General features: G+C 55.5%; 1 protein-coding gene, 1 non-coding gene and 1 pseudogene across 2 annotated transcripts in view; 2 read left to right on the top strand and 1 right to left on the bottom strand.

Annotated features, from left to right (window-relative positions):
* LOC140904192 (uncharacterized) overlaps positions 1 to 14555 on the bottom strand; it is a 187078-nt pseudogene that overhangs the window by 57040 nt on the left and 115483 nt on the right.
* The window catches only part of LOC140904197 (uncharacterized), a 155352-nt gene that overhangs the window by 109505 nt on the left and 31292 nt on the right, over positions 1 to 14555 (top strand). The window lies entirely within an intron of this gene.
* Positions 4597 to 4667, top strand: TRNAS-GCU (transfer RNA serine (anticodon GCU)). Its single transcript has one exon. It is a non-coding gene; the product is annotated as a tRNA-Ser (tRNA).

The following is a 14555-nucleotide window of genomic DNA, read 5'->3' as shown; positions in this document are numbered from 1 at the left end:
AGCCCCCCCCACCCCCCCCACACACACACCCACACACCCACACATACACACAGCCCCCCCCCACACCCCTCACACACACAGACACCCCCCCACACCCCTCCCCCCCACACACAGCCCTATCCCCCCACACACCCCCCCCCACACACAGACACACAGCCCCCCCCCACACCCCTCCCCCCCACACAGCCCCCCACACACACAGCCCTATCCCCCCACACCCCCCACACACCCCCACCCCACACACACACACAGACACACAGCCCCCCCCCACCCCCCACCCCACACACACAAACACACAGACATACACACACAGCCCCCCCACCCCCCCACACACACACCCACCCCCCCACACATACACACAGCCCCCCCCCACACCCCTCACACACACAGACACCCCCCCACACCCCTCCCCCCCACACACAGCCCTATCCCCCACACCCCCCCCCACACACACAGACACACAGCCCCCCCCACACCCCTCCCCCCCACACAGCCCCCCCCACACACAGCCCTATCCCCCCACACCCCCCCCACACCCCCCCCCACACACACACAGACACACAGCCCCCCCCACCCCCCCACACACACACCCACCCCCCCACACATACACACAGCCCCCCCCCACACCCCTCACACACACAGACACCCCCCCACACCCCTCCCCCCCACACAGCCCTATCCCCCCACACCCCCCCCACACACACAGACACACAGCCCTACCCCCCCACACACACCGACACATACACACAGCCCCCCCCACACCCCACACACACACAGACACCCCCCCACACCCCTCCCCCCCCACACAGCCCCCCCCCACACACAGCCCTATCCCCCCACACACCCCCCACACCCCCCCACACACACACCCATACACACACAGCCCCACACCCCACACCCCCCCCACAGACACAGCCCCCCCACCCCCCCACACCCCCCCCCACACACACAGACACACAGCCCCACCCCCCACCCCTCCCCACAGACACACACACACACACACAGCCCCACCCCCCACACCCCCCCCCCCACACACACACAGCCCCACCCCCCACCCCCCCACACACATACACCCCCCCACACACCGCTCCACACACCCACTGTCTCTCTCACACACACACAGTCGCACACTCCCCCAGCACACACTCTGTCCCTCTCTCTCTCACACACACACACACAGTCTCTCACACTCTCCCCCGACACACAGGTGTATTAGTGTTGGGGGGGGGGGTCGCTCTGGGCACCTACATTCTCTGTAATTTTAGTCTTTCGAAGTTGGCGAAGGATGGCAGGGCCGTTATTTTCGGTTTTCGCCCGGTCTGTGCGTTTCATCGTTTTATTTCTCTCTTATGCTTCAGTTTAATTCTTTGAGGGGTGGGGGCTAAAATGCCCAGCCTGTCCTGGCTGGAGTAATTACCGTCATTACTGTGATTACCGTGTTGTGCTTTGTCATTCATTATTTAAAACGGTACCAATAATCGTATCCTTCTAGCCTGTCCTCACCTTAGCAGGGCCAGTTAAGGAAAATGACCTAAACACAAAACTTGTTGCATCCGGTGAAGTGATCTGTAGCTCCCGAAAGCTTTACGCTCAGATTGAACTCACAGCCGTGGGTTTAGCAGGCCAGTGCTCAAACCACTGAGCTATCCCCTCCCCTCCTAAATTGGTTCGTCTCTAAGGGGCCACGCGTCCTCCTCTTCTTTTTACAAAACGGTTAGACTCTCTGCAGATGAAGGTCGCATATTTTCAAATTGTATTTTTAGGGACAGCTGTAAAGTAGCTGGAAATGGCCCACCTGATGATCACTTTAGATAAGCTATTACCAGCAGGACAGTGGGGTGGGAGGAGGTATTTTTTCATATTCTCTGTGTATATATAAAGTCTGCTGCAGTTTCCACGGTATGCATCCGATGAAGTGAGCTGTAGCTCACGAAAGCTCATGCTCAAATAAATTGGTTAGTCTCTAAGGTGCCACAAGTCCTCCTTTTCTTTTTGCGAATACAGACTAACACGGCTGTTACTCTGAAACCTTAAAAATTGGTGTGAGAGCTGTTGGGCCACGTACGGGTTAACCGAGGAGGGCAGGTAGGGTGTCACCCCTTGCCCGCCCCTGCAGCTTGTTGAGGATAGCTAAGCGATGCAGCTGCAAAAGCAATGGGGTGGTCTAAAGGAAACCCTTCCTGTGAAGAAGAGTTATCTCCCCCTCCCTTCCTTTCCCAGCTACATAAACCAGCTCGGGGTCATGGCCCCATCCCTGTGAAGGGCTGATCAAGGGAATCTGTGGCTGCAGTTACTGCAAAGACATGTGTCTTCAAAAATGTCTGTACGATATGCTTAATGGCGTAAACATAGAAGACCAGGGTTAGAAGGGACCTCAGGAGGTTATCTAGTCCAACCCCCTGCTCAAAGCCCAATCCCCAATTTTTGCCCCAGATCCCTAAATGGCCCCCTCAAGGATTGAACTCACAACCCTGGGTTTAGCTCAAACCACCGAGCTATCCCTCCCCCTAATAGGGGCTCATAGAATCCTATTCGGCTTATAGCTATGAATATTCATTATATGGGCATTCATATCACTCAAGAAGGGTTTGGGGAGTGTTGTAGTGAATATAAATATTTACATATTAAGTTAACTAAAAAAGTGTCATGTAATTAACTCAGGGCTTACTGGGTCGAGGGGAACAAGAACCGCAATAAAGAAGCCAGTTTACTCAATCCGCCTCTGGTCCCCCTGCTCTTCTTCTAACGAAAGTAAATGCAGTGGAATATTAATACCAATGTTGGAGTGAACGGGGAGTGAGTCACGTACAGGATTGTGATCGGTAAACCTAAGTGCCAAAATAATTAGAAAACTAAATTCCCTTTCTCAATAAAAGAGAAAAAACCTTAGCCGCATATTATTAGAATTCAGTAAAATAAATGTGATTTTTAGTGGAGTGAAAAACAATTTAAGAAGATTTTATCTAACTCTGCTAAAGACAGCGTACGACGTAGCAAACCTGTGTTTCTGAGATCTGCGTTAAAGCTCCAGACCTGATACTTCAAGGTTTGGGATTGGGAATATCTTGCTGTATAAGCTCCTGATTGCTCTAAATCAGGGCTTCTCAAATTGGGGGTCGGGACCCCTCAGGGGGTCGCGAGGTTATTACATGGGGGGTCGTGAGCTGTCCGCCTCCACCCCAAACCCGGCTTTGCCTCCAGCATTCGCAATGGTGTTAAATATATTAAAAAGTGTTTTTAATTTATAAGGGGTGGGTCGCACTCAGAGGCTTGCTATGTGAAAGGGGTCACCAGTACAAAAGTTTGAGAACCACTGCTCTAAATTTACATAGAAGTTTAAAATGTGGCTTTAACTGGAGTTTGTATATATATCTTTTTCTTTCTTTATCTTGGAATTAGATATAGGGCTCCTATTCACTAATTCCTAAATTGTAACTTCCGTTACTTGGGGTGTGGCTCATTCCCACCCCAGAGCGAAGTCCGTTATGCTGACGTGCCCGGGAGCGTTGACAAGGTCTTGGTCAGTGTATAACAAAAGAGACCTTTTCATAAACAGGAAAGGGAACGACGCATTAGTTTGGGAAAATGCGACAGTCACATTCAAAAGCTTGCAACCGTAGGCAAAAACCCCACCCCACAGGGCATTGGGCAGTGCCCTTTGCCTCAGTTTCCCACCTGGCAGTGGGAAAGTCTGACACACAAACGCCCATTTAACACACCTCACCCCTGTCCCTCCATGGCACCCCACTCGCAATTGGCTGTACTTGGTCCGTGCAGACCCAGCGTTCAGAGGTGTGTTCGCAGGGCTTCACCTCCCACCTCAGGAGTCTCTGGGGTTGCTGTGCAGGCCTGCCGTGCTCTGAGGAGCCCCTGCTTAACCCAGGTGTTCAGTGATTTCAGCTCTTCGCGATTGCCCTGGGCAGCCGGGAACCTCACTGCCAGTACATCCGCCGCCTTGGGTTTCCTCGCACCCCTGTCCTGACGCCAGGTCTGGGACAGAACCCCGAGAGGCGCGTGCCAGGAATTCCGCTCTGCTAATCACTGAACAGAAACAAACTCTCCCTGGAGGGTAATTAGCTTTGCCTTCAAACACTGAACAGGGAAAGGTCAGAGCATATCTTCAGGCACAAGCCACCTCAGCAAACAGAAACACCTGTCATCCCCCCACCTTTTCCCTGGCATTTAGCATCCCTCTCCCCCTGTTCAGCGAGTCAGGCTCAGTTTAGGGCGACCCCCTCAATCAGCTGTCTGCACTCCAGTAAAAGACAGAACCTCACCCCCCTAGCCCCTGCATCAGGGCAGGGTAAGTAATCTCTGCCGCCCTTTACTCATGCAATAAGGATAACAACATCTCAGTGATTTGTAACCCAGCACCAGACAAAACTGGTCCTTTTGGCAAAGCAGCTCCACCGTGCTGCGTAGCTGCGGGTCTCTGCAAACTCGGTCTGTTCCTGACGTCTTTCCCCCAGCTCCTCACTAGGTGGGAGAGGGGGAGCTCATTCAGACCCTGCTTCCACTAACATAGTTTAAAACTCCTCATTGGCCCTACCGCAGCCGGACCGAGATTTCTCCTTCTGTCCATCACTGAGCTGCTCAGATGAGGTGGCCCAGTGGTTAAGGCGATGGACTGCTAATCCATTACGTGGGTTCGAATCCCATCCTCATCGGATGCATTTCGCCTTCTCTCTTCCTTTACAAGCAACGCTCTTCCCCCTTTGGTGCAGTTACAGACCAACCCATGTTTCTTCCCGCACATGAAAACCTTCCCAAGGTGTCAGACTGGCCTGCTGGATCCCTGCTTTAAGTAAAACCCACCAAAATATGAGATTTATAAAAGACTTCTGTATTTCTTAGTTTTTATCTCAAAAGGTAACATCCTCATAATCTCCCCCCAACACCTGGGACCTCCCCCAATTATTAAAATGCCCCAGGCCTGTGGGTTGGGACTGAGGGGCGGTTTGCAGAGGAGGGGGGCTGTGGGTTGGGACTGAGGGGCACTGGGAATAGGAAGGCCCTGGGTTGAGGCTGAAAAGCATCCTGGTTTGGGGGTCCAGGTTGTGGGGAGTAAGGAGTTGAAGCAGTCGGTTCCCTTCAGTGCCTTTAGGTCAGCGAGACACCCGTACTGGTCCCAGTATGACCCCCCCCCATACAGTCCCAGCAGGACCCCCCCATACCGGTCCGGCACTGGTCGCAGTGCATACGGCAGAGCTGGTCCCTGTCCTGGAACCAGCATGCATGTCTTATTGGGACCATGCATGTTATTGGGACCATGCATGTTATTGGGACCATGGTTATTGGGACCTTTTCCGGGGTATGTTCTGGGACCGGCCCTGGGGCTAGTATGTGCATCTTAGTGGGAGCAGTCCTGGGGCCTGTGTCACGGAGTTACAGGTTTACGAGCTCGGGAACTGCTCTGTCTGAGGCTTTGCCAGGACTCAGGTGCACCGTGACTTCCCCTCCGGCCACGCTGTCCCCGGGGCAAGGAGCCTGCTCGGCCTTGGCTTCTCCTGGGTTTGACCTTGGAGCAATCATCAGCCCACCCCTGTTCACCCCGTAAGCTCCACACTGCGAGTCCACCAGGAAGGGACAGCCGGGGAGGCCCTGCACCCCACTTCACAGTCAGACCTGACTCTCAGCCAGCATTGCAAAACAGAAGGTGTATTCGTCGACGGGAACACAGCATAGGACAGATCTTGCCAGCACGGAAATCAGGAACTTTCAGCAAAGTCCATCTTGGCGGGCAGGGGGTGCAGAGCCCCAGCCCTGCCCCCTGAGTCCCCAAACCCCAGACTGAACCAGTTCCAGCTGCCTGGCCTCAGCCACGCTGTTGCCCCTCCTCCTTCCTTTGTCTGTTTCCCAGGTCGGCAGGTCACCTGCTCTGCATTAACACCTGGCAGGGGAGATACTATGATCATGAAGAAAAAAGAACGGGGAGGACTTGTGGCACCTGAGAGACTAATACATGTATTTGAGCATAAGCTTTCGTGGGATAAAACCCACTTCATCAGATGCATGCAGTGGAAAATACAAGTAGGAAGATTATATATATACACACAGAGAACATGAAACAATGGGGGTCTCTTAACAATGGGGGGTCTCTTAACGAGAGTGATCAGTTAAGGTGGGCTATTATCAGCAGGAGAAAAAAAACCTTTTATAGTGATAATCAGGAGGGCCCATTTCCAACAGTTGACAAGAAGGTGTGAGTAACAGTAGGGGGGAAAATAAACAGGGGGAAATAGTTTTACTTTGTGTAATGACCCATCCACTCCCAGGCTTTATTCAAGCCTAATTTGATGGTGTCCAGTTTGCAAATTAATTCCAGTTCAGCAGTTTCTTGTTGGAGTCTGGTTTTGAAGTTTTTTTGTTGAAGAATTGCCACTTTTAGGTCTGTAATAGCTCACCTTAACTGATCACTCCCATTAGAGTGGGTATGGCAACACCCATTGTTTCATGTTCTCTGTGTATATCAAATCTTCCGACTGTATTTTCCACTGCATGCATCTGATGAAGTGGATTTTAGCCCTCAAAAGCTTATGCTCAAATAAATTGGTTAGTCTCTAAGGTGCCACAAGTCCTCCTGTTCTTTTTACTGATACAGACTAACACGGCTGCTACTCTGAAACCTAGGATCATCAAGGTGGTTTTCCCAGGGTGAGGTTCATCCATTGCACAGCAGCTGTGCTGACCCCTGCGATTTCCCCAAATGCAGGAAACTCGACTGCATAATTAACACCACTGGCTGATTCTTGCAGAGGTTGAGGCCTGGCCACCAGTTGCCAGGCTACAGAGCGTTGGCCGGTCTCTGTCCCAGGCAGCTAGTCACACCCTGCCCTCTAGGGGTCGCTGCAATGATCACACACTCTTACCCCGCCACCCAAATACATAGGGGAAACTGAGGCACATATACACAGTAGTCAGAGAAAACATTCAGAACATTCCCACTTTGTCATATCTCTCCCCGACCAAACTGAGTGGGGTCACGAGCCGGTGACCTGGGGAAGGTCAGGACCCCACCGTCTCTCTGACAAAGCATCAGCTAGAACATTGGCCCTCCCCTTAACATGGACCACCTCCCTCTCGTAATCCCGGAGGACCGGACTCCATCTCAGCAGCTTGGCACTGGCCCCTTTCATTTGGTGCAACCACATCAGGGGCAAGTGGTCCACGTACACAGTAAAGAGCCGCCCAAATAGATCTGGCTGCACTTGTTAAAGAGCCCACCCCATGGCCAGACAGTCCTTCTCTCTGTCTCAGTACGGCTCCCCCATGGTGACGTGGTACACGCAGAGGCTGTGAGTCCGGCTGGACCGGTTTACTACCTCGTTCTCCTCATTTAACTGTTTGACGACCTTAAAGGGCCCATCCCAGGCCGCTTGTAGCTTATTCTTCCCAGAGGAGAATTAGGGGTTTGTGGGGCCCTGGGCCAGAGCAAGTGGGGGCCTTTCCCCACCCCTTCTGGCTGCAGTCCCCCCTCTTTCCATCCCCCAGTGCTCCTGCCAGGGAAATGGAGTTGGGGCCCAGGGGCTTGCCCTGCCCCATCCCCACCCACCCGGATCTCCTGCGTCTTGCAGAGGAGGTGGCCTGGCCATCAGCTGCCAGGCTACAGAGCGTTGGCCGGTCTCTGTCCCAGGCCGCCAGTCACTCCTGCCCTCTTGGGGTCGCTGCCATGATCATACACTCTTACCCCGCCACCCAAACACTTGAGTGACGCAGAGGGGAAACTGAGGCACGCGCACAGTAGTCTGAGAAAACATTAAGAACTTTCCCACTGAGTCACAGTACGTACTGGGGGAAGCACTGGGACCAGTATTGGGGTCTAACTGTTACCAGTATGGGGGCCTTACCAGGACCAGTAGAGGGGTCTGACTGGGACCAGGACGGGGACCAGCACGGGGACCAGCACTGGGGTATATACTGGGACCAGTATGTGACTAATAACGTTGGAGTTCTGGCTGAAGCTTCTCTTGCACTCACAGCAGTCGGAGGGCCTCTTCCGCGTGTGGATTATTTTATGTCTAACGAGGTGTGGGCGCCGCGTGAAGGTTTTCCCGCACGCACGGCACTGATAGGGTCGCTCTCTGGTGCAGATTTTCTGATGTCTAATGAAGGTCGAACGGCTACGGACGTTTTTCCCACCCTCAGCGCCGGTGTTTTTTCTCTCTCCGGTGAGGATTCTGGGCTGGCCTGTGGTTCCCTTGAGGTCTTTGTGAGTTGCCCGACAATTAACGGATTTACCCGCCTTCTCCCCTGGCTGCTGCCTCGCTGGCCGGTGCTGACTCTCACGAGATTTTCCTTGCTCAAGACGTCTGGACACACGCCCTTTGGCTCGTTGCAATACCGTCCTGTGCGGGTCCCCTTGCTCCGCGTCCGTCTGCTGAAGAGTCTGCTCCCCGTTCTCACTCACCATCCCACCACCTGCTGGGATAGAGAGAGAAACCTCAGGAACAGGAACGGACAACCCACGTAAGTCCTGGGGAGATGGAAACAATCAGGAACTGAATTCCCCAACGTTCTCCCCATAGGGGAGAGAAAAGGGGGTCAATTCTCCTTCCAAATCCAATCCAAACACTCAGGATGACAAGAGGTCAGGGAAGGAGCTACTGCCAGGTGTCAGTCAGGATGGGTAAGAAGCCATGAACAACATCTGTCCTGAGGGTATCACACAAGCTGGGGACAATCCTGAAGTGAGAGAGTTCACAAGGTCTTTTCAGGGAATCCCAGCTCCTTCCTTCAGGCACTGACAGCTTTTGAGTTGGTTTAATTGTTCCTTACCTGGGCAGGCACCTCTCAGGATCCTTTGGTTTTCTGAGTCCTGTATATCTAGGACCCAGGGCTCTTCCCCTTTCTCCAGCTGGGAGATCACATCAGGTTTGGAAACTGGATACCCTGCTCGGGGGAAAGAAAACAAGGGACATCAGGTGAATTCATGGGACACTTGCGAGAAAAAATATTGTTTTAACCCCAGGCCATTTTAAGGCAGTAAAAAATCAGGCCCAGCTCCCAAGTTACACAAAGGTGCTGGACACTCTGCCTTTGGGGGATTTAAGCATCCCCATCTCTCCTGTGACCACACAGGGCCAGACACTCATCCAACTCCTAAAACACAGCAAAGCTAATTCCATGTCCCAGGCAGTGATGACTCCAGATTGTGGGTAGGTCCCCCCTAGAAATGCTTTTTTCTGACATAGAGAGGACCAGAGACTAGGAGAGCTGGCAGAGGTGAGCATTGGCTGGTGGGGTTCAGCACAGTGAGGAAGAAGAGGGAGCGCAGAGGCCCCAGAATGCCGTATCTCAGAGATATTGTTTGTCAGGAAAGCTCATTTTGAGGAAATAGGGGCTCTAGTAAGTCAGGGGTAATGGAAGGGAGTATATGAATATCCCTCAGTGTGTGGATAACTCCAGTGAATTAGATTCTATATTTTAGGAGCAACAGACCCGGATTCCTCTGGAAAGGAGAAAGCGAGAAAGAAGAATCAGGCCCTGCGGCTTCAGGAGGGACCGACTCAGAGATGCCAGGAACCTGCCGGGAAGACAGACTGTGGCTGCTGCAGATGGAGAGGGGGTGAAGTGAGACCCTTTCGGTCCCCAGAAGTTTCCCTACCAACCGAGGACATCACTAGAAAGCACACGTGTGTGGCAGGGATGGAGCATCTGGTCTTTGCGAGGAACACGAGCTTTCAGCAAAGGTGCCTGGGCCACAGGGTGCAGGGAAGAGATGTGGCCCCGAGCCGTAGAGCGAGGAGAAGAGAATATAACATTTGAAAAAGGTACGTACACCAGAGTGAACCTGGACTGTCGTAAGAAGGGGCTGCAGGCTCTCTATCAATATGGCCCGGGCAGGGATTCTGTGTTTATGGTCTGGGATCCCCCATAGCTCCACATCCCCCAAACCCCACTGACCCCCGCCACACACTTCCCAGGTCTCCCTTCGTCCAATTTCCCCAACCCCCCACCGAGACAGAGTTGGAGCTGCGCCGTAATGTTGGTGAACGCTGTGTGTTGACCTGGATAGTAGCATATTAGTGGTGTGAATAATTCGGTTTAGGAAAACTAGCAGAAAGGGAAGGCGAATGGCTCACGTTGAGACACACCGGGGTGGTCCCTTGTTAAGCGACAGTGCCCGGAAAGACCTGGAAGGAGACAGACGTGTAGCTATGATACCAGGTCCCCTTCTGCCTACCAATCTCCGCCCTCCCACCTCCTGAGACTCCTTGTGTTCCTTCCTTCCTTCCCGTTACCCACAGCCCTGCCAACTCATGACCCAAACCTCCCTCTGCCAGGCCGCCCAGGCCCAGTGCCCAGACTCTTCCCATTATTACTATCAACTTCTCTGACGGTAGCTCCTTGTAGTCCCAGCTGTGGATCAGGGCCCCAGGGTGCCGGACATTTTACAAACACAGATCCCTGCCCGCAAAGGCTGACAATCTGAGAACGAGACGAGGGATAGGTGGGTACGGACAGACGAGGGAGTGCAAGGAAACACCGGGACGATTCATAGAATCATAGAATATCAGGGTTGGAAGATGTGACGATGTGACTCAGCAGGGAGGGGGGAGTGTTGACGTGGGGGTGGGAGACCTGAGAACCTGTCACCTGAGCCAGGAGGGGGAGGGGGAGGTGACACCTCCGCCCAGGAATGTGAACAGAGGCTGCAGCAGGGAACCTGCTGGGTGGGTTTAGTTTCAGTTTGGGGCTGGGTGGAGGAACACAGGGAACCCCAGGGCTGGGGTCTAAGCTCCCTGCTCCCCCAGAAGGACGTGATTGAGGGGTCCTGGTTGTACCCACAAGCTCTGTTTGGGACTGTTCCTGTTGTCCAATAAACCTTCTGTTTTACTGGCTGGCTGAGAGTCTCAGTGGATCCCAGGAAGAGGGGTGCAGGGCCTGGACTCCCCCATGCTCCGTGACAACTGGTGGCAGCGGTGGGATGTACTGCACCCCGTGAACGGCGCTTCCTGCAGTAAGTGACTGGGGAGCAGTAAAACGAAGGGGAATTGACGGGGACCAGGCGTGCTGAAGATTCAGAGAGAGACGGTTTCGGGGGGCGGTTAACCCCTGGGAATGTGTGACCAGAGAGAAAGACTTTTGCAGTAACAGGGTCCCCCGGGGGATTGCAGCGAGCGGTCCCAGGGGCGGAGGAGTCTGCAGCTCGACCCTGGCAAAGAGTCGGTGACCTCAAGAAGGACGGGCACACGAGGGGCTTTTCCTGGAAACCGTGGGAAGCTGCCCGGCCTGCGAGTGGCCAGCAGGGAGATGTACGCTAAACGCCTGAAGAGCGACCTGGTGGAGCTGTGCAGGCAGAGGGGGCTGCGCATCGGGAGGTCCACCAAGGAACAGCTGATTGCCCAGCTGGAGGAGAGGGATCGCTTGGATGACCCGATCCCTGTCCCTGAGGGAAGCTGCCCGGGGGACGCAGCGTGGGCCCTGGGGCCTGACCGGGCTGGGAGGGGTCAGACTGCTGCTGAGGACATCCCGAGACCCTTCCTACCTATGTCCGGGGGAGGGGTTGGGGGAAGCCCAGCGAATACCGAGGGCACCCTGACCCCGGCACCCAGCAGGGGATCCTCCCAGCGGAGCTCCCCATCCCTGGAGCGGAGGCGGCTGGAATGGGAGAGGGAGATGAAAATGAGGGAGCTGGAGGATCATGAAAAACAACGTCAACATGAGGAGAAACAACGTCAACATGAGCAGGAGGAGAAGGAGAAACAACGTCAACATGAGCAGGAGGAGAAGGAGAAACAACGTCAACATGAGCAGGAGGAGAAGGAGAGGGAGCGTCAGGAGAAGGAGAGGGAGCGTCAGGAGAAGGAGAAACAAAGACAGCATGAACTGGAGCTGGCCAGGCTGAGGAGCAGTGGGACCCCGGCTGCGGTGAGTGAGGGGGGACCCAAGACGGCAAGGAGCTTTGATAAGTCCTTCCTGGCTCAGAGGAAGGAGGGGGAGGACATGGATAGCTTCCTGACGGCCTTTGAGAATGCCTGTGAGCTGCACAGGGTTGACCCTGCAGACAGGCTCCAGTTTCTCACCCCCTTACTGGACCCCAAAGCCGTGGAGGTGTACAGCCGAATGACAGGGCCGGAGGCAGGGGACTATGAACTGTTCAAACAGGTCCTGCTCCGTGAGTTTGGGCTGACCCCCGAGATGTACCGGAGAAGGTTCCGGAGTCAGCGTAAAACGCCTGAGGTCACCTACCTACAACTGGCCAACCGGATGCAGGGGTATGCCCGCAAGTGGACAGCTGGGGCCCGAGCTAAAGAGGACCTGCTGGACCTAATCGTACTGGAGCAGCTGTATGAACAGTGCCCTTCCGACCTGAGGCTGTGGTTGGTGGACAAAAAGCTCGAGAACCCCCAGCACGCAGGGCAGCTGGCCGACGAGTTTGTGAACAGTCGGTCAGGGGGTAGCCGGGAGGAGCCCCAAAAGAACAGGCCCCCCCCGATGCAGAGAGAGAGTCACCAGGGGGCCTCCCAGCGGGGAAATAGGGAGAACCCCCTCCCAAGGGGAACGCCTGGCGTCGGGCCCCTCCGACCTGCTCGAGGGGACCAACGTGACCTGAGCTGCTATCACTGTGGCCAGAGAGGCCACGTACGGTCCCAGTGCCCCGGGCTCAGGGACAGACTGAGCAGACCCAACCTACCCAGGGTTAACTGGGTAGGGACCCAGCTGGACGAGGGGCAGACAACCCAGGAAAGGGGGCCTACCAGTTTACCACCTGCCCCGGAGGGAAGAGTACCCCAGGCCAGCTCCACCAGAGGGCTGGAGGCTCTGGACTCAGGGTGCTCAGTTTACAGGGTGGGCGCGGGGCTGTCCCTCCGGAGAGAGTGCCTTGTTCCCCTGGAGGTGGATGGGAGGAAGGTCAATGGATACTGGGATACGGGCGCGGAGGTGACGCTGGCCCGGCCCGAGGTGGTGGCCCCAGATCGGGTGGTGCCCAACACCTATCTGACCCTGACAGGGGTGGGCGGGACCCCATTTAAGGTGCCCGTGGCAAGGGTACACCTGAAATGGGGGGCCAAGGAGGGCCCCAAGGATGTGGGGGTACACCACCATTTGCCCACTGAAGTTTTGATGGGGGGAGACCTAGAGGACTGGCCAAGCAAGCCCCAGGCCGCCCTGGTTGTGACGCGTAGCCAGAGCCGGCGAGGGGCACTGCGCCCTGACCTCGGGGAGGGTATCACACCGGAGGCGCAGGACCCTACCCTGGTGGGGAGGGAGGGCCGAGGGGCACGGCTCAGAGAGGCGGAGGCCTCAGACCTGGCCAGCGAGAGGGAACCGGGCCCCATCCCTTCCCCAGCCGCTGAGTTCCAGGCCGAGTTGAGGAAAGATCCCTCCTTGCGGAAGCTCAGGGACCTGGCCGACCTCGGTGTGGGACGGACCATGAGGAGAGGCTGCCAGGAGAGGTTCCTGTGGGAGAAGGGGTTCCTGTACCGAGAATGGGCTCCCCCAGGGGAAGTGGAGTCCTGTGGGATCAGGAGGCAGCTGGTGGTCCCCCAGAAGTATCGCCGCAGGCTCCTGCACCTGGCCCATGACATCCCCCTCGCAGGGCACCAGGGAATCCGGCGCACCCGGCAGAGGTTGCTACAGAACTTTTACTGGCCCGGGGTCTTTACCACGGTCCGGCAGTATTGCCGATCCTGTGACCCCTGTCAGAGGGTGGGGAAGGCCCGGGACAAGGGGAAAGCGGCTTTGAGACCTTTGCCCATCATAGAGGAGCCTTTCCAGAAGGTGGCCATGGACATCGTGGGGCCTCTCAGCAAGACGACCCGGTCGGGGAAGAAATACATTCTGGTGGTGGTAGATTTTGCCACCCGCTACCCCGAGGCAGTGCCCTTAGCTTCCATTGAAGCAGACACCGTGGCCGATGCGCTCCTGACCATTTTCAGCCGAGTGGGGTTCCCCAAGGAAGTCTTGATAGACCAAGGCTCCAACTTCATGTCGGCCCTGCTCCGGTGCTTGTGGGAGAAATGTGGGGTCCGGCACGACTGGGCCTCAGCTTATCACCCCCAGTCCAATGGGCTGGTGGAGAGGTTTAACGGGACGCTAAAGATGATGCTGAAAACCTTTATGAACCAGCACCCGCAGGATTGGGACAAGTACTTACCTCACCTGCTGTTCGCGTACAGGGAGGTGCCCCAGGAGTCGACCGGATTTTCGCCTTTCGAACTGTTATATGGCAGGAGGGTGAGGGGCCCCCTGGACCTGATGAGAGACGAGTGGGAGGGGAAGGCCACTCCCGATGGAGAGTCAGTGGTGGAGTATGTCCTGATCTTCCGAGAGAGACTGGCCGAACTCATGGGCCTGGCCAGGGAGAATCTGGCCAGAGCCCAGAGGAAGGAGAAGGTCTGGTATGACCGCACGGCACGGGCCCGTGCCTACGCCACCGGGGATCCGGTGATGGTTCTCATCCCCGTGAGAAAGAACAAACTACAGGCCGCCTGGGAGGGCCCTTTCAAGGTCGTCAAGCAGCTCAATGAGGTAAACTATGTGGTGGAGCTGTCGAACCGGGCGCACCACCGCCGGGTGTACCATGTGAATATGATGAAGCCATATTATGC

This window comes from Lepidochelys kempii, chromosome 28 (assembly GCF_965140265.1).
Source record: "Lepidochelys kempii isolate rLepKem1 chromosome 28, rLepKem1.hap2, whole genome shotgun sequence".
NCBI lineage: Eukaryota > Metazoa > Chordata > Testudines > Cheloniidae > Lepidochelys > Lepidochelys kempii.
This window is presented reverse-complemented; position numbering and strand designations above follow the sequence as displayed.